Source organism: Orbicella faveolata, unplaced genomic scaffold, assembly GCF_042242905.1.
Source record: "Orbicella faveolata isolate gen_17 unplaced genomic scaffold, um_ofav_v1 contig_48, whole genome shotgun sequence".
NCBI lineage: Eukaryota > Metazoa > Cnidaria > Anthozoa > Scleractinia > Merulinidae > Orbicella > Orbicella faveolata.
This window is the reverse complement of record NW_028301578.1, coordinates 4,127,501-4,153,048: the sequence shown is the minus strand read 5'-3', so window position 1 is coordinate 4,153,048 and position 25,548 is coordinate 4,127,501. Positions and strand designations below refer to the sequence as shown.

General features: G+C 40.4%; 1 protein-coding gene, 1 long non-coding RNA gene and 5 pseudogenes across 5 annotated transcripts in view; 3 read left to right on the top strand and 4 right to left on the bottom strand.

Moving 5' to 3' along the window:
• LOC149096059 (somatostatin receptor type 5-like) overlaps nucleotides 1-25,548 on the top strand; it is a 57,200-nt gene that overhangs the window by 6,546 nt on the left and 25,106 nt on the right. Inside the window, exon 2 of one of the 4 annotated variants that reach the window (XM_089281310.1) lies at nucleotides 16,436-16,533. The exons of 1 other annotated variant lie outside the window; for it this stretch is intronic. The gene's annotated coding sequence lies outside the window, so the exon portion shown is untranslated. Of the gene's footprint in view, nucleotides 1-16,432; nucleotides 16,539-25,548 lie in introns of all 4 variants that reach the window. 2 more of the 4 variants (XM_089281308.1, XM_089281309.1) reach the window with 2 other exon arrangements.
• LOC149096065 (uncharacterized) lies at nucleotides 1,097-3,448 on the bottom strand (annotated as a pseudogene).
• LOC149096064 (uncharacterized) lies at nucleotides 3,779-4,909 on the bottom strand (annotated as a pseudogene).
• On the top strand, nucleotides 13,441-14,807 carry LOC149096063 (somatostatin receptor type 2-like; annotated as a pseudogene).
• Nucleotides 18,672-20,450, top strand: LOC149096062 (uncharacterized). Its single transcript, XR_016204674.1, has 2 exons — nucleotides 18,672-18,766; nucleotides 18,905-20,450. It is a non-coding gene; the product is annotated as an uncharacterized LOC149096062 (long non-coding RNA).
• On the bottom strand, nucleotides 23,564-25,204 carry LOC149096061 (uncharacterized; annotated as a pseudogene).
• Nucleotides 25,212-25,548, bottom strand: part of LOC149096060 (uncharacterized) — a 1,539-nt pseudogene continuing 1,202 nt past the window's right edge.

The window sequence follows — 25,548 nt, the reverse complement described above, 5'->3', positions numbered from 1 at the left end:
CTTGGCATTGTCCGACACGACCAATCTTGGTATTCCTTGTCTGCAAATGAAACGTTTGAAACCTCTACTGAAAGTTTCTGCACTCAGGTCCGGTACAACGTCAAGGTGGGCAGCTCTACTACTTCCACAAGTGTATAGAGCAATGTAGACATTCTCCATGTCACCCTTCCCCTTCGCAGCGCGCCTCACAAATAATGGTCCAGCGAAATCTATTCCAGCGGTAGTAAAAGCAGAACTTTCTTCTACACGGAACTGAGGTAATGGCGCAGTTAGTGGGATGGCGTAATGTTGGCCCTTTGATCCTCTTGCAAATCACGCACCTTGAAAGCACCTTACGAACAACTTGTCTCCCTTTTACAATTCAGAACCGGGACCTTAGTTCCGCCAGAGTCTCTCTTGTATCATTATGAAGGACTCGCTTATGGCAATCATGAATTATCCGTGCTGTCAGGCAATGATTGGTGGGCAGAAGAATGGAATACTTAGCGTTAAATGGAATAGTTGCATTTTGTAATCTGCCTTTGCATCTGAGCAAACCATTGCCATCGGTATACAGTCCCAACTGTTTCTTCAAGCTCTAGAATCGAGGAGATTCTACCCCTGCTTGTTGCATCTCGCGCAACCACAGATTTCTGCAGCCTTATATTCGTCTGTCCTGATCGGTCCAGCTGCTGCCATGCCATTTCGCCGCGACTTATTATGCAGAAATCTTAGCACAAATGCTGTAACTCGGAAAAATCTCACTCACTTTATTTCTGCTGGTGGAACACGCTTGATAAGGCTGGCACTCTAGCGTTAACAACTAGCCCAGTACAATGCCCCGGTCTGTCGCTGACACGCATTTCATCACAGTAGACACCTGAGGGTTCAGTGGTATTCGCAAATTTAGATCACATCTCTTTTCCTTCAACCAGCCAAGGAGGACCATGCCACCAGGTTTCAGACTGTTTCAATGCTTCGGCGTTCATTCCTCTAGAAGGCAAGTCGGCCGGATTTTCAATCCCAAGGCAGTGACTCCATGATTCAGGCGGCACATTTTGACGAATTTCTCTGACTCTGCTCTCCACGAACTGTTTGTACTCTCTACCTACTCCTTTTATCCAGTCAGTGTTGTAATAGGGTCGGTCCAGCAATACACTTCATCAACCTTGATCACCGGGAGTGTAACACAGACACGCTCAACCAATCTTGACAAAATCAAGGCAGCTAGAAGCTCAAGTCTTGGAATTGTTTGCTTGGCCAGACGTGCGACCCTTGTCTTGCTCATGACGAGTCGTGAGCAAGCGCCCTTGCTCGTTTCAATTTTCAGATAAACCACGGCAGCATACGCCACTTCTGAGCTGTCTCCAAATCCATGAATCTGAAAAGAGACCACGGTTTCTTCTGAATTTGGTATGTAGCACAATTTACCTGGAATGCACTGGACTTTCAGCAAATCAGATAGCCAACTTGAGTACCTGAGGGCCAGTTCTTCATTGAGAGGTTCGTCCCAGCCAATCGACAGCCAATCTTCAACTTGCACGAATCTTGAAACAGATCCTTAACTGTAATGAATAGAGGAGAAATAAAACCAAGAGGATCATACAGTTTGGCAACAACTTTGAGAACGGAGCACTTGTTTAACGGCAGTTCGTTTGCAAATTGAAGGTGTCCTTCGCAATGTCCCAATTCAGACCCAGAATCTTCCTCTCGCATGAAATGGTGGAATTGTTTACTCCAAACTGAGTTTATGTGTACGTTTTATCTTCTTCAGATTCCGTAGAAGCCTCCATGATCAGTATTCCTTCTTCTTGGTCAATCCACTGTATCAGCTTCTCGGAGTTTGAAATCCATTTTCTCAGATTGAAACCTCCCTCCTTCATTCTAGACTTGACCTTTGTGTAGAGCTGGAGAGCTTCAGGAGCACTATCTTGCTCCCTACCCCCATTGAAGTCATCTACGTGGAGCGAAATCAGAAAATCGTTTACAAACTGCGGATCCCCGGCTTCATAATTACACACGTGGTGTCTAACTGTCACGTTCAGCAGAAAGGGAGAACTGGTGACTCCAAACATAACACGGTTGAAACGTTTTACAGCAGTGCCAGGATTTTCACAAGTGAGATCATTTATCCACGGAAATCGTAAAACGTCTCAGTCGGCTTTCGCGACTTGAACCATCACAAAGAACTTTTCGATGTCGGCGACCAAGGCAATTTGGTGGTACCTGAATCGCATCAAGACATCAGGTATTTCCGGCAGATGTTAGTGAAAGACCTGCCTGCAGACAGTCGTTCAACGATGGACCAGTAGACTTGGCGGATGCATCATAGACTATTCTTACTTTGGTTGTCTGCTTGTGCTCACGTACAACTGGATGATGTGCCAAGTAATGAAGGCGACCAACCTGGACTGGCGCGTTGGGATCAACATCAGAGATTATTTCCTGCGACGATTGCTCGTCAATAATGCGACTGTGCTCCGCGAATAGGTCAGGGTTTCTTCTCAGACGCTTTAGAACAGAGGCCAGGCGTGAGACTGCTAATGCATAGTTGTCCGGTAACAGTGCGTGTTGTTCCTTCCAAGGTAGAGAGACTTCATAACGACCATCGCACCAGCGAATAGTGTCCAAGAACTTGTTGTGTACTGTCCCTTCGTGTGGTGACACACCGATACTTTCTAACTCCCAGAACTTCTTTACTTGTTCTACTAGGGGGTCTCCATCTTTTCTACCGATATCTAGGTCATCACAGCTATAAGTGGTAAGCCTCAGGGTGTGTCAGGTCACAATATTAACATCAGAACCCGAGCCAGGTGCGTGGGGCATGGGTCCAGACAACACCCATCCAAGACTAGTTGTCATCGCCACGGGTCCTGATTCCCCCCGTTTCATGTCTCCAGTAAAGAAAGACCAGTAGAAATCGTTTCCAATCAATAGATCTACTTCTGAACCACAGTCTTCGGTTGGCTGATCTGCGAGCTCAGGTCAGCCAAATGACTGAAAGACTGTTGTGCAAATTGCACGGCTTGATCCTTTAACGGACTGCAAATGAGAGGGACTGCAAGGGCAGTCATTTGAACCTTTGAGCTTTCAATCAGTTCACTGACATAGAACTCGACGACGTCACATTCCTTTAATTGCTCATTATCTTGACAAAACGTCTTGATAAGTAGCTTCTCTTGGGGAGTAAATTTAGTTTCGCCTTTGCGCCTTCTGATACGTAACTTCTCTGGCTGCCACTGTCGAATAAGATGCGCATATTCACCACAGGATGCAATTGATGAACCCTCGAGACATGAGAAATGGCTGTTTGTAACAGGATTGACGTGTTCGAGTCCTTATAAACGGTTGTCGAGGACTTGTTCTCATTAGATCTGCGTTTGCCTCCATCAGACGCCACCACACTGCTTCCTTGAGATTGGATTTCTGAGGTACCACTTCCACGGTTGGCATTTTCACAGATTGACATGTGATGTTTTCCTGAGGAAATACGACACACTTTTTCGGTGAGCAATTTTTCGCCAAGTGGTTGCGCCGTAAACAAACAAAGCAACAACCCTGTTGTTTTAATAGATTTCTTCTTGCGCTGATATCGGTAACTGTACCACAACTTGCACTTGGGTGACTCTGCTTACAGAATGTGCAGCTGAAAGGTTGCTCAGACTGATTAGTTAGCGTTGCGCCGGTCGGGACATCTTTACCCTTATTCGTTTGACTTGAGAGTGGTTTCTTGGGAGTGAAAGAATCAGACGGGTTTGCTCCAATAGGTTCGCAGCGTTCCCTTGCTTCGATTTCAGAGTCAAAGTCCTTTAACAGAACATCCAAGTCCCATTCGGGTTTATCTGTAGCTCTCGAGATTATTAGACGCATGCTTGGGGGTAGTTTTTCCATAAGAAGGGGAACCAAGACTTTCCCATACGACTCACATTGTATCCCCAGGGCTTGGAGGGCTTGAACGTGGGCCTCGACCCGATCATAAAGGAAGAGCAGGCGTTTCAAGTCATTGTCAACTGTACTGCTGCTACCTTCACTAGGCTCTCCATGTGACCATTAATGATTATCTGGGGCTTCCGAAAACGTTTCTTTAAAATATCTTTGGCTACTCCATAGTTTTCTGCTGTCAGCGTTAGCCCTCGAATAGCTCCTGCGGCAGATCCTTCCAGTAAATTTCTCAAGTAATGAAATTTATCAACATCTGATAAACCAGGATTGTCATCGACAGCACTTCTGAATGAATCCCAGAATGGAGTGAAAGAAATAGGATCCCCATAGAATTTCTTAAGAATAATCTTGGGCGGTTTTTCTTCCCGGGTCCTAGGCCTTCTGTACGCAAGTTAGAGTTAGAGTTAGAAGGATAATGAGATATTGACTTATCTGTGTGTCCAGAGTTTTCCACTTGTACTGCGTTTAGAGCCTCGTAAATTTGCACTCTCATCTGATGAATAGATTCTCTGAAGATTCCAGTTTCGCTGATTTCGTCTTTAATATGTTCTTCCGTGATTAAGGTCAGAGTTTCGTCGTGTAAGGCACCAAGAGTGTCCAATATTTCGGTTAGAGCGATCCGATACGTTTTCACTTGATTTGCCGCAGAGAGTTCAAAGTGATCGAGTAAGGCTTGCACCTTTTCCAAAGTTGTTGTCACTCAGCCTTTATGACCTCTAAGGATTTTCTTCTTTTTCAGCCCTTCGTCAGCCATGTTTTCCTATCCTTTGAGTCGTCGAAGGTAAACTCTTTAGACCAGTCGCATCCCGGGTCTCGGCACCATGTTGGGAATTGTATTCAGTGAGTTGTAGGCTCAGACTCTAAATGTACGAACTATTTAATGAACCAGCCACGTAATCCGGAACATACAATAAACGGCGAATCACAATGGCTAAAAATGGTGAAGAAACTAGACTCAAAACTCCAAAAACAGCGGCAAGGCTGGCCTAAAATCGTGAACACAGCACGAAAGTACAACAAAGATGAAAATCTGGAAAATTACAACAGCGAGGTTCAAATGTATGCGCGAGCACATTCTGGGCAACGATTGGCTAATAAAAATCTCCTGAAATTACGCGCGCGGACAAAAACTCGTGCTAAGGCGAGAGGGGTGAGTTCAGAATTCGTGAAGTTCAAAACACAAAGACTTAACACGAAATCCGATAGGAAGCCGAACAATTTCAGTTTTTAGTGGACAAAATCCCTGTGCCAGAATAATTTTAAGTGTATTACTGCCATATTTGCATTTCTTCAAGCTAAAGATATAAATGGTGTCCTGAAATAGCACCCAAAACACTTCTTATTTAGACAGCATTGTGCAATGAACCTCCCGAAATCTGCTAAAAAAGACACATAATCTGCAATGATTTAAAAGGCTACACAAATTTTTGCCATTATGAACCTTCGGCAGAATTTTCTTGATACACAAAAATATTTTTTTAATCTGCGGAAATCATCGGAAGGCTTTGAATGAGCTTAGCCCCTCTTTCGTAAGAACTGCGAAAATTTCCGTGAAGACTATAACCCATAACAATCGCTCTCCTTTCCAGCGTTTGCGCATGCGTCATTAAAAATTGATTAATTGATTAATCAGGCGAACGTTAATCATAACTGTTGCAAATTCAAAGAATAACAAACTGTAGCCGTCTAGCAATATTAGCAATTGCGTCAAAGAAAAGCCATTTAAGACGTTTGTCAGCGACCGATACTTTGCCAAATTTCCAGAACTCTAACAAACCGCAGCTCTGTAGCTACATTTGTATTTTCCGTCAGAGATATACCGTTTAATTAAAATTTGTATTAGAGGTTAGGAGAAGGAAATAAGAGAATATTCTTTTAAGATGAAAACCAATTTTTTTTTTTAGACAACTGGCTGTGTGGCACCTTATAATTATTGGACGCCCTATAAGTAGCTATTATTAACACATCGTAATAAATCGGATCCGATTCACCTAATTTAATAGGCATGAGGGCTGGAGACAGTTCTTATTTCCCTCTTGTTGTTATACGGAATACTGGAAAAATTTATATTCATTGTCGTAGAGTAAAATATTTGTGAGGTTGTAGTTTCTGATTCTGCACTGGAAATTAGAACGGTTCTGAGACTGATATCGATGCCGATATGATTACAAGTTATTTCTAAATTCTAAGCCTGGGATAATGATGCAATTCTAGCTTTCTGACTGGTTTACTGTGTCTCGCCTACATGCCATTATACCTGCATTTGACCTTATATGGAAATAAATGCGGCAAATGTCACTCGGCATAAAATTTTTCCGGGAAACCAAGTTTCATCGACAAAAAAATAGAAGAAGGAACAGATTCGGTGAGCTATCTGCAGAATAAATACGAGAAATTACGGACAATGCGGTCCTAATAACAACAAAAAAGCCACAACGTTCGGGATGAGATTATTCAACGGTACGTATCCGTTAAGTTTCCCTTTAAAAGTTGCAAAATTTCAAATATGAACGTCGAGATTTTACGCATTTATATTTATTACGTATAAGATTACGTAACAACAACAATTTTTACCTTAGTTACTGAATGGCTTGCTAGTCCTGGCGCACCAAATTTTCAAAACCGATAAAAGAATTGTCAAAAGAAGAACTAACTGTTTTTCTGAAGAGTTTTTACGCGTTTGGTAGGAAGAAGCGTGGCACGTCAGTTCACAAAAGTTCATCAATGAAATTAATTTGAGAGCCGCCACTGATCGTTTCCTTCGCTCGCGGCCGCTCAAAAAACCGTTTTCCATCATCTCTGACCCCGCTTTTACTGAGGTTAATAAAGTATTAGAGCGTTTGTAAAAGACCTCATGAACACGGGCAGCATTGCCGGCGTAGTCCATAATAAACCAATTTCCAATGAGCAAATGAATAAATTAACTGTTCGACAGCGGCGTGCTCAGACCAGCAGAGAGCAAAAATCCGGCGCAGCTAAAGAGAACTACCTAGTTTTACTTCGGTCTCCTTTTTGGCCGACGAGGACAAATTATTCACCGCCATCTTGCGTCAACAACTGATTCGGTCCGTGGGAAAAACCCCTCAATGAGTTGAGTATTTTGAGCTGAACCGAAGTCAGTCCGGTTCTTTAAATGCCACGAAAAACCATCAGGGCGGCCTTGGAGATTCTGAAGATGAATCCGACACTAGATAGTTTCTGTCCCTGACTCTGAAACTGGCCAGCAATCAGCTTCACCATCCAACTCGAAATGCCAACAATTCAACAAAGCACAGCAAGGGAACGCTGAAAGAGTTCTTGTCGAGAATAATTTTCGCACAACGTCTGTGTCACATGGCGAACAAAGTTTTCCGCAGTATTTTTACAACTGTAATGTGCAAGTGCACAATTATTACTCTTCTCAATCATCGACGATGACTCAAACTTGAACTCTTTTCAAACTTTCTGATCAAGGTTGTATATCATTCATTTGGTAGACGTTCCTTGAATTATAGATGATTGTAGTTTTCGTTCAGCAGACTCGCTTGCTTCGCTTTCCAATTTTTCATTCAACTAAGTTTACAAACGGTGCACATGCCGTGTGATTTCCAGCTTGCTGTTGTTTTTGCCACATCAACTTCCGGTCGTTTTGTAAAATTAAACTCCAATAGAATTAAGCTATAACTCCCAAGTATACAAGCGTATCGAATTTAATAAAACAATTATTCCATTCGCGCTTGTTGGATGTGAGATTGGTTATAGCCAACTCGGCTCTACGGGCCTCGTTGCCTATTAACCATCTCATATCCAACGCGCTCTCATGGAATAATTGTTAATTATTGTTTGCGTAGTTCATTATTTGTCGTCTGACAGCGTTCCTCTTTGCCATACGACAATATATACTGAGCAAAAAATTTAATTATTTTAGCAACTTATAGTATAATCAGTGCATGATAAAGAAACGCACAAAGTACTATCAATATCTAAGGCTTTTAGACAGTGAAGACAGTGACGGCAATTCCTTTTTAGTTTTTAGTTCAAAGGATTTACAGATAACTCATAACTATGTAGCTTATCTTTATTTGTGATAGTATTATTGTTTTTCCGGCCGAAGCTAAATATTCCTATTTTAATTTACTGCAGATTTTAGGTTGAAATTATTTTTTTTGAATATTCTTAGATTATAGCGAATGGCATTTCTGTGAAGCTTGGAAATTATTTGGTGCCTGGTTTTGGAGCCAACCTGCAGGCATTAAAGCCTGATATGACGAAAATAAGTTCTTGCAGAAATGTTATTAGCAACGAACATACGGCTAGTGCTGTCTTTGTTGCCTTTTGAGACAAAGGAAAAATTTTATGCGGTTTAGTTAAAAACGTGATTTTATTGTATTTACAAATTTTCAACACACAAAATTATGTTCTTTCCAAAATCCCAGCCTCGGGTTTATTCATAAGATTTTCCTAAAATTTCGCAAATTTCAGCCTCGATATTCTTACGAAATATATTCTTATAAGAAAAAGAAAGGGTGTATGTCAATTGGGAAAACGAGTTAAATACAAAATAGCGTTTTAAATACAAATATAGTATACAGTCTGCAGGCTCTAGAGAAAAGACGGAGAGATCGGAGTCGTGAAGCGAAACAGTTTGGCCAAAGAATTTGATGTTCATGTTGCCATAACAATTATGTTTTGTTTCTTTGGCCGGGTCCATATAATTTTTGAAGTTTTCTGCGGTAGATCTAAAGACTAAATTTATTATAGTTTTCGTTTTACCACTTTTTCCATTTCCCCTTTTTCAAATATTCATGGCCTCGCAATTTTATAAAACCTCCAAAATGACGGATGTGAGGTAATGCATTTTTTAACGTATAGCCTTATTTCCATTTCGTCACATGAAAATGTTTTTGGAATACAGTATTTAAAACAATGAAAGCAAGAGTTGCGTAGTATTTAAGCATAATGTTGCGCCTAGGGCATCTCCGAGTGCGTCATTAAAGATTGATTGACGAAGCTAACATCTGTTACCACCAAGTTAATCATGTCTGTTGCAAAATTAAAAGAAAAAAATAAACAAATCGCCCCCGGCAGCCCTCGCTATTATTAATTTCATTACAGAAAAGCCATTAGAGATTTGTACAGGAAGTGAGGGGGTGTGGCGCTAGGAGATAGGAGAGAAATATTGAGAAGGAACATAATCATGACGCGCGTATTACATTAACAGACAACGTATTAAACAGGTTGTTGGGGATCTTTTTGTTATTGGATGCCTGAAAAAGTTATAGGAGTAATCTATTGCAATAAAGCGGAATTACTTGTACGTATGCGGACTGGAAGCAGTTCTTTTTCCCACTGGTCGCCGCGTTTTCTTATCTTCAAAGGTAGGCAAGTCGTCATTGTAACGACAAGTACCAGTATAGCATTTAGTCGTATGAGGTTGTAATGAGGGTACTTAAAGGGAGCTGTAGCAAACCATGACGGCGAAGCCAGCTCAACTATTTGTTCATATCATTTCGCCATGTCCGTGTTTATGTGTGTTTATTCACAATACCGTACAAATAATAGTGAAACTGGGCGTTCGAATTCTCTTCAAGTAATTTTCTTGTCTGTTGATCGTCTAAAACATTTGATCACGGCTTGAATCATTCGAAAATTTAAACAGCTCGTCAATTTGGTGAGTTTCAATATCTTCCTTTTCGGCAATAGAGTACGGTTAAACCTGTATTAAGCGGACAACTACGTTAAATGAGCTATTTATATACTTTAATAGCTTCTATGACTCTTCAATGTAAAAATAACCTTCGTGTAAAAATCTATTTAATGCATATCATTTCTGCGGTAAGATGTTGAGTACTTGCAACACGATTGGGTTTATATTTTAATATAGGCGAAGAACACGAAAATACGTGCTCCTTCCATATTGTTGTTTTCTTTCGCGAGTCGACTTCCGTTCAGACGATACTTTAAATACTTTAAAATTCAATACTTTAAAATTAAAATCCTAATTCTTCAAAAACCTAAAATCCTAAATCCTAAAAGTTAAAATCCTAAGAATTAAATACGGTATATAATACAATTAGGCTACAAATAAAAAGTAAAAACTACAAATCAAATGCACGCTTAAAAAGATAAGTCTTAAGATTAGCGTTAAAAACTGCCTCTGATGATGAAAGTCTGATCTGGAGGGGTAGTTTATTCCAGAGCCTTGGTGCCGTTTTAAGATTTGCTCTAGGCTCATCAAGCAACCTGTTGTTTGAAGATCTTAGTGTCCGACCAGAAATGTTAAATCACAGTAGGTCTCTAATGTAATCAGGGGCCAGTCCATTCAGAGCTTTGTAAGTTAACAACAATATTTTGAAAATAATCCTAAAATGAACTGGCAACCAATGTAAGCTCCTTAGTATTGGTGTGATGTGTTCCTGCCTTCTAGTCAAGGTAACAAGGCGAGCTGCTGAGTTCTGTACAAGCTGAAGTCTATTAATCAGATACTTTGGGAGACCGTACAGTAGGGCGTTACAATAGTCCAAACGCGATGTTATGTAAGCGTGAACAATAGTCTCAGTAGTACTCTGGGATAGGTATCGCCTAATTTTAGCTATACTACGAATGCGGAAAAATGCGCTCTTGCAGGTTATTTTAACATGCTCTTTGAAATCCAAACATTGATCGAATGCAACTCCTAAATTCCTGGCCTGTTTACTAGACTTGATTACTTTATCACCAACTCGTATATAGTCGAGGGGTGGTCGTGGACGATATTTAGAACTAATAACCAAAAGTTCAGTCTTATGCCGATTTAACTTAAGTTTGTTGCGCAGCATCCAGTCCCCAGTGTCCTTAACACATAATTCTACGGCCATCTTTGAGCTTGATAGATGATTAGGACAGTTGGACGTAAACGACAAGTACAACTGTGTGTCATCTGCATAGAGATGAAACGGTATGCTATGCTTTCTGGCTATGTCACCCAGCGGACTTGTATAAAGGGAATACAACAAGGGTCCCAGTACAGAACCCTGTGGTACCCCGTAGGGTAAATTCTTCTTTGACGATTCAATTCCATTAACAGAAACAAACTGTTCGCGTGAGTGAAGGTACGAATGAAACCAATTAAGAGCAGTGTTCCTAATACCAAAGCGATTCTGTAGTCTAGATAACAAAATCGAATGATCGACAGTATCAAACGCAGCCGATAAATCGAGCAATAGTAATATAACCGATCTGTTATTGTCAATAGCCTTCAAAATATCATTTTGAACTCTCACAAGCGCAGTCTCTGTACTGTGATGAGATTTATACGCCGACTGAAATTCTTCTAATAAGCCTTCATTATCATTAAGGTGGTCCATTAATTGTGCTGCAACTGCTTTCTCCGTAACTTTGGATAGAAAATATAAATTCGAGACAGGACGAAAGTTAGAAAATAGTTCATGATCAGCTCCACTCTTTTTCAACAACGGCTTCAACATGGCAACCTTGAATCTATCAGGTACTTGGCCACTTGTAAGAGACAAGTTAACTATACGAGTGATCATTGGAAGCAGATAATGACGGCACCCTTTGAACACTGAAGATGGAATTGGATCAAGTGTACAGGACTTTGAACACAGGTGATTCACAAAACCAGATACGACCTCCTCAGAGACCAGTTTAAATTCACTTAGCAGCTGACCAGCTAGACAGCTTTCAGACTCAGCATTGCATGAAGTAACTTGACCGTCATTCAGAGTTCCATCAACTTTGTCAAGATCATTGCGGATTTTAACAATTTTGTCACTAAAATATTCAACGAATGATTCGGACAGAGAACAGTTATTAGGCCCAGATGGATAACGCTGGACTGGATTGGAGTGCAGAAGCTTCTCTATTGTCTTAAAAAGAAGTCCAGAGTTCCCTGAGTTTTCCTGGATCACTGATGAATAAAATGTGTGCTTCGCGGAGGCAATCATGTCATTAACAACACTGTTCTGAAACACATACCGTTCTCTATCTGCAGGTAACCTTGTACGTCGCCAGTTACGTTCGAGCTTCCTCCTTATGTTCTTTTGAACACTAATGTCAGTTGAATACCAAGGCGCACAAGGACGAAGAACTACCTCACGGGTCCTTTCGGGGGCATAAACATCAAGGGTGGACTTCAAGACCCGATGATAGGAATCAACTAACGAATCCAAATCACGCGTGATTCATCAAACAAGGACGAATTCATGATAGTGTCATTGAATTCAGCATAATCAATCGAACGCAGCTTCCGGTGGCGAATAGTTTTTGTTGGAAATTGTGGTTTGTGCAATAATAAATGCATAAAAATAGTTTAATGATCAGAAATCAAAGGGTCATGAACCATAACATTGTCTATAAGTTTACACTGATTTCTAGTTATGATTAAATCCAAGATATGACCACTTGTGTGAGTCGGCGTAGTCACCCATTGTTTCAGATCGAAAGACGCTATTAGGTCACAAAAATGCAATGCGTCGACATCACGCGAAGAATCCACATGTAGATTAAAATCACCGACAATTAAAAGCTCGCCTGATGCTGTGGCCAATTCCTCAAGCAGGAGAGAAAATTCACGATAAAATGTTGACAAAGGCACAGATGACGGTGGGCGGTAAATAATTATCATCCTGATCATCTTTGAGCTCTTGAAACGAACATCCAAGAATTCGAACGACTGGAAGGAAGTGTTCCACTCACTATTTTTGCATTTAATATCCATACTTTCTATGAAAAGCAAACCGACACCACCACCTCTTGATTCCCGTGGAATGTGGATAAAATCATAACCAGTAATATAGTTCTTAACCCTTGGACGAATAGGGACCGCCCATCCCCGTAAGGTTTTTTCAAAATTTTGAAAAGACGTTTTGCTCTGAAGGGCTGAGACTTTCAGTAGCTATTTCTTCATTCCCTGTAAAAAGTTTGATATGCCAATTATGTGTCCATCATTTTTGACGTTACCATGGTAACGATCATCTTTCAAATTTCATATTATAACATAGCCTTAGCGAAGCGCGCGTTCTGATTGGCTAATACGCTCGATCCATTTGCTCGTGGGTTGCTCGCTCACGTCACTTTGTTTATTTCGACTTTTTGTCAGCAATTATTTCCATCGATGTAAAACAAAATTCCTCTTTCTCTTCTCCTAGAATATGGAAAAATCTAATGATTCTTCCGGAGATAAGGAATATTATTCCTGTTAGCTACCAAGTTTCGAACTCAAGTTTTTTTGCGGTGCCTCCACGTAAGAGATTTGCGAATTTGAGCGAGCAGGAGTTGAATCAGCTGGTTGAACAAATAAACAGATCAAAGGCACTCAGCACTCGGATACGGACCAAAAAACAACAAACTGTTCTGTATCAACCTTTCGAGGTTAGTAATGCATTGCGGGAATTTTAGAGAGAATTTTCTAGCGATTTGACGACAATAAAATTCAGCTCAAGCTTTCTTTGTAAAACTAATCTGGCATCGAAAGTCATTTATATGCTTTCGGCCAACAAAACTTGAACATGAGAGCTTTATAATTAACAAATCTCTGTACTCTACTACCCTGCATTCGTGTCTATTACCGCCTCCATTTTCTGTCTCGCTGTGATGGCATTTGATCGATTCTTTGCTGTTGTGTATCCTTTCCGGAGTAGCATTTGGTTCAGGAAGCCTAAGGTCATAACACCACTTGTTTGGGTCTCATCCGTGGCCTTGATGTCACTCGCACTAGTGGTCTTCAAATTCATAGATGGTGCCTGCCGTTTTGATGCCACTGTCATATCGCCTCTGGCCATCTGAAGTTACATCTTTGTTCTCATCTACCTTCTGGCGTCTCGCCATCATCTCCATCCTCTATATTACAGTTTCTGGAAAACTCTGGCTTCACAAAATGCCTTCGGATGATGAAGTACGTGTATACCAACGAGAACGGGAAATCCCCAAGAAAAAACTCATCCGAATGCTCATCAACGTTGTGGTGGTGTTTGCACTCTGTTGGCTTCCAGTGCATGCGTATCAGATGGACCATTCTGTAAAAATGGGAACATCATGGCCGCCTTCCTTCATTTACTTCTGCTGCTGGTTTAGCCAGGCTAACAGCGCTATAAATCCATGGCTGTACATTGGTCTAAATGGAAAGATGAAAGCAGCCTTCACCAAAATGATCAGAAGTCACCGTACAAGCAACTTAAACAGGAAAATCCTATGATCACTGCCTCGAGAGGCAAAACGAACTTCTCAAAGAGCTCCTTCCAAGATACCAAACTGTAAATCTCAGTTTGGTCGGTGTAACAAACAAGAAATAGTGTTTGAGAGACATTGCTTGACTAGTATGTCTAGTGATTCGCGAGACATCGCTTGGACTTGAGTGGTAAATGTGAGATATTGCTTGACTGTTGGCAAGCTAAAGCAAAGTTGTAGAGAGACATAAACCAATTTAATTGAAAGTAGTATGCAAAGATCTAATCCTGGCTGTAGCTTACGAAACGTATCAGCTATGACGGCTTGGGGTATTAAAACAAAAAAGTCACTTCTATACAGAGCTTTTCATAAAGCCAAACTGAATATGTCTTTTTGTTAATAACTTGCTTTTAAACCCAAAAACGTATTGCATTGCTTTTCCTAAAACAACTCTTTGAGTTCATTTTGACACTATGCTAAACTAATTGACAGTCTGACTTTAAACAGTTATTGCTCTTTTTCAGCTCTCATTCACAATAGTTTAGTCTAGTTTATAATATGGCAATTTGACGAAAGTTTCAATTTCTTCTTGGCTGTTTCCTTCGTCCTGTCCAGCACCAACTCGTTAAAAATTTAACGCTATGGATTTACTGTTCTCCTGATATTGTAGTTCGTCGGGGTAATAGACTTCACTCTCAGAGTGTTCCTCGCCACTCATTGTTTTCAGCCGCTACAGCATTCAGAAAAAAAAAAAAAAAAAAAGAAAAAAAAAAAAAACCAATAGTTTCTTAATTACCTCTTCCTTTGATTTTAGGGCCCGTTATCGGCGCGGGGGCATTACGAGAGGGAAAATTCCCTAGAATTAGCCAATCAGAGCGTGCGATATATTGACTACGTGCGAACAAAAGCCATATAATAGATATTTTAGCTAATGTTATTTAATAGGGTAAGATGTAATACTTAGCGACATGTGTCCTTTCCCAAACCTGAAAATTTGAAAGCACTTGGCCATGGACAGTACAATCCAAGTCAATTTACATGTGTAATGAACAATTTTGTTATGTCTTTAAACTCTGAATGAGGAAGGGACTAGAGTAGGACGGCGGAGAGGAGGGGCGGTAGGAGAGAGGGCTGTTTCACTGGATGGAGTTTCATTGAAATTGTAGAACCAAGTATATTGATCGATGACCCTGTAAATACAAATGAAATGACTGTACAGTGTCATGATTAGCGATTTCCCGTTCTTTTTTATTTTAATTTGTCTGCTTGAAGCTTTTCAACGAAGAAGGGTGTAAGTAAATCTGTAATTGGTAATTTCCAAAATTATTTGAATATAACTCTAAAATGTCGTATGGTTTTAGTGTTTATGTTGCTGGGGAAAAAAAATAGGTGTTAGCCTTACTTTGGTTGTTATTTGGATAGTCACATCAATATTTTAAAGTTTAATGTAATGCAGCCGCGACAAGGCATAAAAATGGTCATATGACTGAAAGTGTAAAAGGATGCTAACGCTGAAACTGAAAGAGGTCAAAACGCACCGAGCCCTCTATTAATATGCAACAATGCAGTGTTTCTGAAGAAAATACACTAGAAGACACAGATATCGAGTGTTTTTAACGCAACTTAAGAAAAACTCTCAGGGTGCTGTAACTGTTTGTAAATGTTTGTATGGATTTAAAATTCCAATCGATAAGTGTGTAACCTAATTTGTCGTACTTCTTGAGATGATTTACGGTATTAGATTTCCTGTTTAAATGGATAGTGTTGGGTGGAATTTTCATCCTTGACGAAAACATCTACCGTCTACATTTACATCTACTGGGTACCATGTTTAAAAATAACTTCAGAGGGAACCCCTTGCGAAAACGAACTTGTATGTGGGTTAACTCTTTCAGATGTTCCCTTCATCATATCGAGTGCACCAATCAAGAGCGAGATTTATGGCACCTTCATATCCCAATACAAAGGCTGAGAAATGTTATTTAGAGTGCCAAAGCCCAAAGTATCTACCAATTATTATTTACATTTTAAGCAAGAAAAATTAAGAAATTTTAAGTGGCTTACGTTCATTACAAAATTAAACTTTAGGCTAAGGCCCCGTCCACTCGACGCTGAGGGAAATTGAAAAGCTCCGTTTCTAAAGTGTTTTCCATCCACACAAACGTTTTCAAATTCCTCCAGTTTGCCAAAGATCTTCTTTGCAAAGCTTCATTTCGTGACGGATCAGTGTGGACGGTAGGCCTAACCGTAGAAATAAAACTGCGTTTTGAAATTTCTCCGGCGTAGTGTGGACGCTGCCTAAGAATTGAAGATCGAAACTCTGGAATTCATTTGCGATGCTTCCTTGCCTTTTTTTGGTTTTCAGCAGTTAAACGTTGTATATTCACATCTGCCCGAGTACGACGTTTTCATTCACAACAAGCAGATCAAGGATAAAGTCCTACCATTCATAGCTGCTAAAAATAGGTAAGGTTAGTAGAAACGTTTCACTTTAAAACAGTGCGTTAATAGCTTGCTCTAACGCTCACCTATATCTATGCAGAATAGTAAAATTCGATTTTCTCGAACTTTGTCAGGAAAAAGGTTTTTACTAACTTATTTTAAAACTGTAACTTTGAGGTTCTTTTTTACCGAAAAGAACAAGACTCGACCCCAAAATTACCGTCTTTTTACGAGCGCTATGGCAAGCCAAAATAATAAGCCTGGCTGGAAAAGCTAAACCAGCTAAGCCGTTGACAGATCCGCATGAAATTTAACTTGGAGTTTTAGAAAATTTCAAAGTTATACGCATCGACGATGTTGCGTCACGTCAAAATTTAGGTCAATTTTGTTGACCTGAGTCAAAACCCAAAATGGCGATCACGAGCAAATAACGATATTTCGTGAACCCACGGAAAACACTGCAGGCTATGCAATTGGTATTCATCTTCGCTGTAAATGTGTCACTGAGCAACCTGCTGACCACCATTGCCGGATTAGCGAGCTATATGCAATTATACCAATTAAAGATAAAAGATCATACATTTGGCGTTTGGCGAGTACGGACAACACACATAACGAAATGTCAGATGATAAATCAGCATCGAAAAAAATCTCTGAGAAAACTAGTGGAATACATAGCTGACGAACTACTTTCAGTAATTTCTTACCTTAATTTAATTTTATCTTGATAAAAAAAATGAGCTGAAATGGTAACGTCGCTCGCAGGTTTTTATACGTTGCGTGTACGAAACATTCTTAGCTGTCGCCAGGTTATCTGGTAACCAGTCGCGCGGCTGCGTGGCCAAACAAACAAAAGAATGGGAACCACGCAGCCGCGCGACTGGTTATAAGATGGAAAATCTTAAAATTAATGCCGAGACGACGTTTGGACGTTCGTTTAACGTCCGTATGAAGCCAACTGAGTAAATAAAATGGTTTAGAATTGAACCACAAAGAAGAAATTCCTATTATAGTTAAATTAGAACCCATTGTATTCGAGAACTGATCTAAAAAGACCTTGAGAAGGGCAACAACTTGAGTAGCGCATTTCAAAAGCACGAACTGAGAGCCTTTCTGCTATCTCAAACGGATAAGCATCCATGTCTATGTTTGTTTGTGCCTTGCGGAATCAGTATTCGCTTTTCTGGCTATTGTTTTATTATTCCTAGGTGGTATTTTTGTCTTGTTTTACAACTGGGCATGGGGTAATTAAGGTGACACTTAGATCTTCTTTTTTGGGTCGTTTGCAGTAACGAACCGATCATGTACAATCTTTCTTTCAATATGTCGACTGAGAAGTTTCATGCGATCCAATTTTTTTTTTCTATATTATAATTTAGTGATTTGAAAATCTTGAACGGCTGCCGATCATTTAGTCACAGCGAATCAAAAAACCTAGCTTTTATTGGCAGTTTATTTACATAGAAACGCCCTAAAACCAGAAAAAAAAAAAAAAGAAAGAAAGAAAGGAAAAGAAGAAGAAAAAGAAAATATCCTTTGAGCTCGGTAAAGTTTGGTTAACTGATATCGTTAAAGCTCCATCTAAGTGCTAAGATGCACACAAGACTTTATTACGGGCCATTGAGACGAGAGATCCTACATGAAGACAATTTGAGTTTTAATTAAAATATGAATTACTAATTTTCCATGTGTTTGTGGAAAACGAAATACCTTGTATTTTTATTCCACGGGATAACTGTGTGTAAAATGTTTCCTGTCTATCACGTTACCATCCCTATAAATTTGGAAAAACAACTGTTTTTTTCCTCCATAAAACCTCGATCGCCTTATACACTAAACTGGCCACAGAAACGCTTGATTAATGCCCGTTAGAGCATATCCACATTAATTTATGGGTGGCGAATGATCCTTCAAAAACCACGAGTCTCGCAAACTTTTCGTCGAATTTTACGGGTCTCAAAGTCTGTTTTTTCTTTTTTTTTTTTTTTTTTTGAGCAGTTATGTGCGTCTCACAGTCTCTACTTTGTTCGTATAGTGTGATCGTCCGGGTGAGTGTAGTTCTGAAAAGAACTGTTGTTGGTAACTGACGTTTCGTCAACCTGAGCGGAAGTCATCTTCAGAGTCAAGTGAATAGTGTTTGTCAGTCGCTGATGTTATAAGTCTGGTCCGTTGAACGTGATTGGTCAGTATAGCCATGATGGTATTGGCTGAAAGACTCGTGTAAAGTTTGTCATCAGTCATTGGTGGGTTTCGATCCGTCTATTGTTAGTCAAATAGGTCGGTTTTTGGTTCGTGTATTATTAAGTCGGTCTGTTAGAAGTCCGTTTGTCGGTTTCGTTTCTGTCGTGGATAAGTCGTTTGTAAGGCGCCGGTAGTTGTTGACATCTGTTGAGAGGTGTTTGTTCTAGGTTAGTGTACCAGCTTTCCAGAGTCAGTCGTTGAAAATAGCTTGTACTGTAGGTTAAGCACTGAGCAGAGTCCCAGTCAGTGTTGTGGTTTGTCAGTTGATGATGTACAGTGACTATACCTTACATTAAGGGCACTTCTGAGACCATCTCACGGATCCTACAGCCCTACAACACTCGTGAAGCCCACAAACCTACAACTACGTTACGACACTTACTGACCAACGTGAAAGACAGAGACGAACCTAACAACAGACAGGGAGCAGTTTACAAGATCAAATGCTCCGACTGCCAGGCTTCCTACATTGGTGAGACTGGCAGAAACCTTAACACGAGACTGACTGAACACAAACGAGCCACGAGAAATGGTGATGCCAACAATCACATTGCTGTACATCATCAACTGACAAACCACAACATTGACTGGGACTCTGCTCAGTGCTTAACCTACAATACAAGCTATTTTCAACGACTGACTCTGGAAAGCTGGTACACTTACCTAGAACAAACACCTCTTAACAGATGTCAACAACTACCGGCGCCTTACAAACGACTTATCCACGACAGAAGCGAAACCGACAAACGGACTTCTAACCGACCGACTTAACGATACACGGACCAAAAACCGACCTATTTGACTAACAATAGACGGATCGAAACCCACTAATGACTGATGACAAACTTTACACGAGTCTTTCAGCCAATACCATCATGGCTATACTGACCAATCACATTCAACGGACCAGACTTATAACATCATCGACTGACAAACACTATTCACTTGACTCTGAAGATGACTTCCGCTCAGGTTGTCGAAACGTCAGTTACCAAAAACAGTTCTTTTCAGAACTACACTCACCCCGACGATCACACTATACGAACTACTGATACTCCTGGGTTCAAACCATTTACAGGCTCTATTTTATTCACGAAGCTCTCCCGGAGTCTCGATTTTTTGCAAGGAGAAGAAAGTGTCGAAGTCCCGATTTTTTTTTGTTTGTTTTTATATATGACATTTGCGAGTTTGAACTTTAGAATACGTTGAAGTCTCGTAATTTAAAAGTCAAAGTGTCTCGGGGTGGCAAAGAAACACGCTGGTCTTGCCTTCTCGCGAAGTGTCGCATTTGCCATCCACTATCCTTTAATTTAGCCCGCGTTAAATTCGACTGTTCAAGAGGGTTTCCGAAAAGTCTTTCCATTTTCGGCAGCCCACATTTCGCCGTGTTCCATTCTGTCGTTTTCAAATTTATCAGTTAGCGTTGCGAGAATTAAAATGTATACTTTTTTATTTTGTTTTATTTTGTTTTTCTTGTTTTGTCTTTTCATTCATATTATCTATCAAAAGACCATGATCTAAATCACAGAGGAAACGAGGAAAGCCCTGTTCAACACCTCGCTGTAAAAAATAGAGAGACAGACGGACAGACAGAGAGAGAGACAGAGAGAGAGAGAGAGAGAGAGAGAGAGAGAGAGAGAGAGAGAGAGAGAGAGAGAGAGAGAGAGAGAGAGAGAGAGAGAGAGTGAAAAAAGAAATAATGAGAATTTTCCCTCATGATACACCCGACAAAAAATTAATTCTTCAGTTTTGTTTGTTTTGCTTTTTTTTTAACCTGCAGGGTTAAAACTCGCGTATAGGACGCTAGATTTTTTCAAAGTTTGCCCCAAAAAGGTTTTTAAGTAGATGAGTGGAGGACAATACACAGTGGCGCGAAAACAGGGGTCTTGTTACTCTTGTCCGCATGACTTCATGCTGAAATAAATTAAGTGCAGTGCTTAGAAGTGCTCTTGGCGTGCTAAATCCAAGGAAATGGTCCTGGAAAACTCTTCTTCAATTTCCAACGGTTGATCTGTCCGTGCATTGGCTTTATTTCGCAAGTTAATTGCGATTCTCCGTTGCAGCTCGGCGGCTGAAAGTTTTTCCGTTTTCTCGCCTTTCTTCTTCACCTGCAAGGTCAAATTAGAAAAAAAATTAGCAAACATATTAACACTCTTAGCATGGCCACCCGCATATAATCCGACAGTCATGACAGGTCGGGCGCCATATAGCCACCTTTGTCAAGCGAAGGTACACTGAACGACATCGAACAACGACAACTCGTTGTCTGCTTCATTAGAACCCAGAATTCTGATCTACAACCACTAAGCTGAGGTACTTACTGCATAGTGATTTAGTTTCTTTTTTCTTTCTTTTTTGAACTTATGACCTCGGTTAGCTGTAGGTGTTCGTCAGAACAAGGCGATGGGGATCTGTTTTTCGTTGGCTATAGTGCAGCTACATTCTAAGCATGATAATGGGAGATCAGTCAGTTGGAATGACATACCAAATCCAACCTCTGCGGTTAATATTTTGCATGGGATTTCCACAAACTTAAGGAGCTCAGTCACGGCATTTTGTGTTATTTTGACCATTTACAAAATTACCTTTAAGATGAAGGAAACCGGAAAATTGTAGTTTACTAAGATAAAAAAAAGCATCAAAGAGATAATAATAATTCATAAAGGAACAAGGATTTCATGGTGGAGAAGTTAAGATAAGAAAGCGTGACGTAGCTCCTTTAAAACGGCTTTTCGTTACTGGGTATGTTATTTTAATTTGCCGAGAAATGAATGTCAGGCACCTTATGATATGTGCCATCAAAGTGATACAGGAAATTGTTTCGTGCATGTCTTGAATCAGTTTCCAATAGCAAACGTTTGAGTGATAGCTTAATATTACACTTGAATCAAAACAAATAGTGTGCGTGGGCCGCCGGACGCGCGAAGTCAGAAAACAAATATATTTTTGTCTGTTATCTTGATCTTAATCTGTTAGAGCAGGATATTTGAGCTGTTGGGATTGATGTTTAAGAGTCACTGTCTGCGAAAACCGGGCAAAATCTGAAAAAGCTGAAAGATGGGGGTCGGCCAAATTATTCCATACTAACATCATAGATAGGTTAGGTTTACTTATGGATAAATATACTAAAGTTTGCTCTTCAAGTGTTTTGGTAAAGGAAATATGAGATCCACTCTCCATCACCCCCTCAGGTCCTAGTTTTTCTAGTAAATTTGACCCACATTTGACATCAAGCAAAAACTGTAAAATTTAGCGAACGAAGTTCGTGTTTTGTATCTGATATAAATAGACATAGAACTTCTTGCAAAAAGCCAGAGACATGAGAAATAAGCACAAGTCAGTCTATACCAGTTTAGCTTTCGAATACCTATATTTCGTATCTGCGAATAAGCAACAAATGAGCTATTTTCAACTTCCCGTAGAACGCACAACTAAAACTTCAGCAATATCGGATGCCAAAAGCAAACTCTCTTACCTTCCCTCTATCACAAAGAGCAATAATCTTTTTGGGCCATTCAAACACCAAGATACTACATCACCTCCATTTCTCCTACCACTCGATGTCCTGTACAGCACTACACGACGCAAGCAATGTGCTGTTTAAGCCGCTCCTGGATTTCGCATTGGGTTTGTCCAGTGTTAAATATATGCAGTTGACTAAAGTGGTCTCAAAAAAATTCAGAACCCCTCTTTGGCCAATTTAACAGAACGAGAATTTAAAGAAACACGACGCAAACAGAACGACGCCATCTTGAGTTGGATTGCTCGCAAGGGACTGGGACTCACTCATTTTTACTTTGGGTGGAGAGGGTCCTATCGTCGTCGCATTGTCGCTAGAAACGTGTGTTTTGTCGCGATAAACAGCTCAGGGTCTGAACAAATAATGATATGAACGAATCACACTTAAAATAGAGCTAGCACAACCGCGCAATATCGTGAACAAACAGCTTCATCTGAATTTTTTTCGGAGCGCGCGGCGTTTGGTGTACATTTCCACCGTCAAGAAATCAGAGATGCTCTCGCCTCGATAAACTCTTACACTTCTTTCGAGCTATCCAACTCCCGAGTTCTTCATAACTCGATAAAACATGCTAAAGCATGAACAACTGAAATTGTTGATTTAATAACAGAAGTAGCAATGCCTATATAAAAAAAAAAGTTTGCGTTTAGTAACTTCGAAAGAACTACCGTTATTTGACACTTGCACTACAGAAGACTAGTAAAACAAATCTCTGTACAATGTATAAGCAAATTGATTACAGTTATTACTCTCCTTGACTGACTCTCCTTGGTTAATCTCTCTACTCGACACGCCCCCCTCTGAATCAATGAGGAAAGCTGAAATATGATCGCTACCTTTACCGCAAAATGCAATCAGACTGCATGTATGAAACAAGTAGAAACAGTGTCATGGTGTTATTCTACCCATCAATTAAACTGCGTAAAACTAAAGATAACTAACGGAAAATTTGCGCTTGATACTTATAAAAGAGACTTTTCCGTGCAGATCGTCTTTGGGTTGGAATTTCCTTTTTCCTACAGATAACTGCCTTTTCCAAAGTATGTCTGCGTTTGATTCCAGTCTCTCGTTTACTTATTTGAAGTTTGCTAGTTCCGTTGGTCTGTCAATGAACAAATGTCGGGAAACGAAATATTTACCTAGGAGCCCTCACCGAATACGTCATTTGCATTTAATAAAAGCGTTGGACTTTTCATCCCGGCTTGTCATGTACACCAGAGGGTCCTTAGGAGCACGCACTCTTTGGTTATATATGCTGTTGATGGAACCTTACGCAACAAATTAAACAAAAAATTAGTTTTGGCTGTATTATCTCCGATTTTTGTTTTGTTTTGTTTTCTCTTGCTCATGCCAAGCACTTTTTTCCAGTAATCCAGTTTGGTATCAGAATCCTCAAGTCATTCGTTAAAACAACTGCAGGTTTGTACCAGATCTTCGAGTGGCTTCACGTAAGAGTCTTTTCTACCAGCAGGCCCCTCGATTTCTATTCCAAAGAGAAAGCATATTTCTTTTAGTTGCGCAACCTTAAATTTGATTTTAGCATGCCACGCTTTCCAAGGCCATAGATGTCATGGCCATTGTATTCAATTGGATGCCGCAAGTCGACCTCTTGGTACACCGCTGTCTGCAGTTCCTGCAGCTGTCTTTCTGTTTCCCACGCTTGAAGGTCTTCCTCACTGATGGCTTCGGCTTCTTTAACAAGTAGTTCTCCAGGTGCTTTTTGCTGACGTTGCGTTGCTGCAAGTCGTGAGAAATGACTAGCTATTTGCTTAGCTGTTCGCCATTCTTCTGGAGCAAACCAAAGCTTACCAATCTCGTTCCTAGCAACTCTCATTTCTTTTACCACCCTTGCTGGATCTTCTTTGTTTCCTTCAGTAGCAAATTAAACATACCTATTGGTAACATTCTCAAGTAACTGAATCACATTTGACAGCCTACCGACCAAAAAGTTTTTAGTTTCTCGTATCATTAATTTAATCTTTTTTTTTTTTTGAAGTAATTTTACAGTTCCACGGCTCCTGAGACTGTTCTGAATAGTTGAGATCAATAGACCAATTTCAATATATTAAAATTCAGACTAAGACAATAGCCTTCAGCTCGAGGTCTCGTGCTGTCTATTGTTGTAGGCAGAATTTTAATATATCGAAATTGGGCTATCGTACCGATTTTCTGAGATCAAACAAACAATCCGGTGAAAAATTAGATGCCGTGATTTATAAACTCACGTCCACTACAGGTGAAAAGGAAGGAGAAACTGACCTCTACATGCACTTGGGAATAGACTTGTAAAAAGAGCTCAAGAGACGGAAGTCTGCGCGTTAACAAGATCTAATTTCAGAGAGGTTTTAATCAATAGCGACCCTTCTGATCGATACCGCAAAGATTTGGGTTCATCCTGCTGAATTCGAGAAGTAGGACGCATCTTTTTTTATCAACTGTGAAGATCACTACTTGATCTTTGAAGTATAACTTACCTGTTGTCACCCCTCTATTAAACTTTTCCAACAGAAACTTCTTCACATTTTCGATTGCTCTCTCACCCTTTCGTTGCCGTTTTAGAGCCCAACCCTGTAGTGCTGCCTTTCGTGTTGACATCGAATGGCTATTTGCTCGTGCGTGCCCTGTTTCTCCAAGGTGCGTTGACTGTATTCCCGTGACCTCTTCTGCCCATTCTTTTCGTGCTAAATCGTAAACAGTCTCGCGCTCCGTCACTCTCACATGTCGCCCAGTGTCCATGTGGCTTTGGAGATCCCCCTGGGTTCGAAATGTGGCCACACAACCTTCCTCTTCACACATAAAAAGGTCTTGCAAATTGGTAATATGTTTCGCCTCTAGCCCTGGCTTTGACAGTGGGGTGAGAGGCGTAAGAGGCATGATGATATGAAGACCTGTTGGACCCTGCAGAGATCGACCTGCTTCATCATATGGAAACATCTGACCTTCACCAATAGCGTAAGCCTTCCAAGCCCCAATTCTGGAGGCAAGAAACTCAAAATTGAACAGTGCGCTAATCCCTTTCCATTCTACCGGCTTAGCTGCCTTTGCTACATCTACTTCTGCAACTGCTATTCTGCATCCGCGGACACCACCATAAGATTCAAATGCCTCCTTAATGTCAACGGCTGTGACAACATCGTGTTTTTCGTTTAACCATCTCTGTATCTGACCTTTCATTGGGGCGATCTTCCTATCACACACGTCCTTTCCCGATTGTGGATCTGAAAAGTCATACCTTCGCACACTTATGCCTGCCCTTTCTCCAATGGACTTCAGGGACA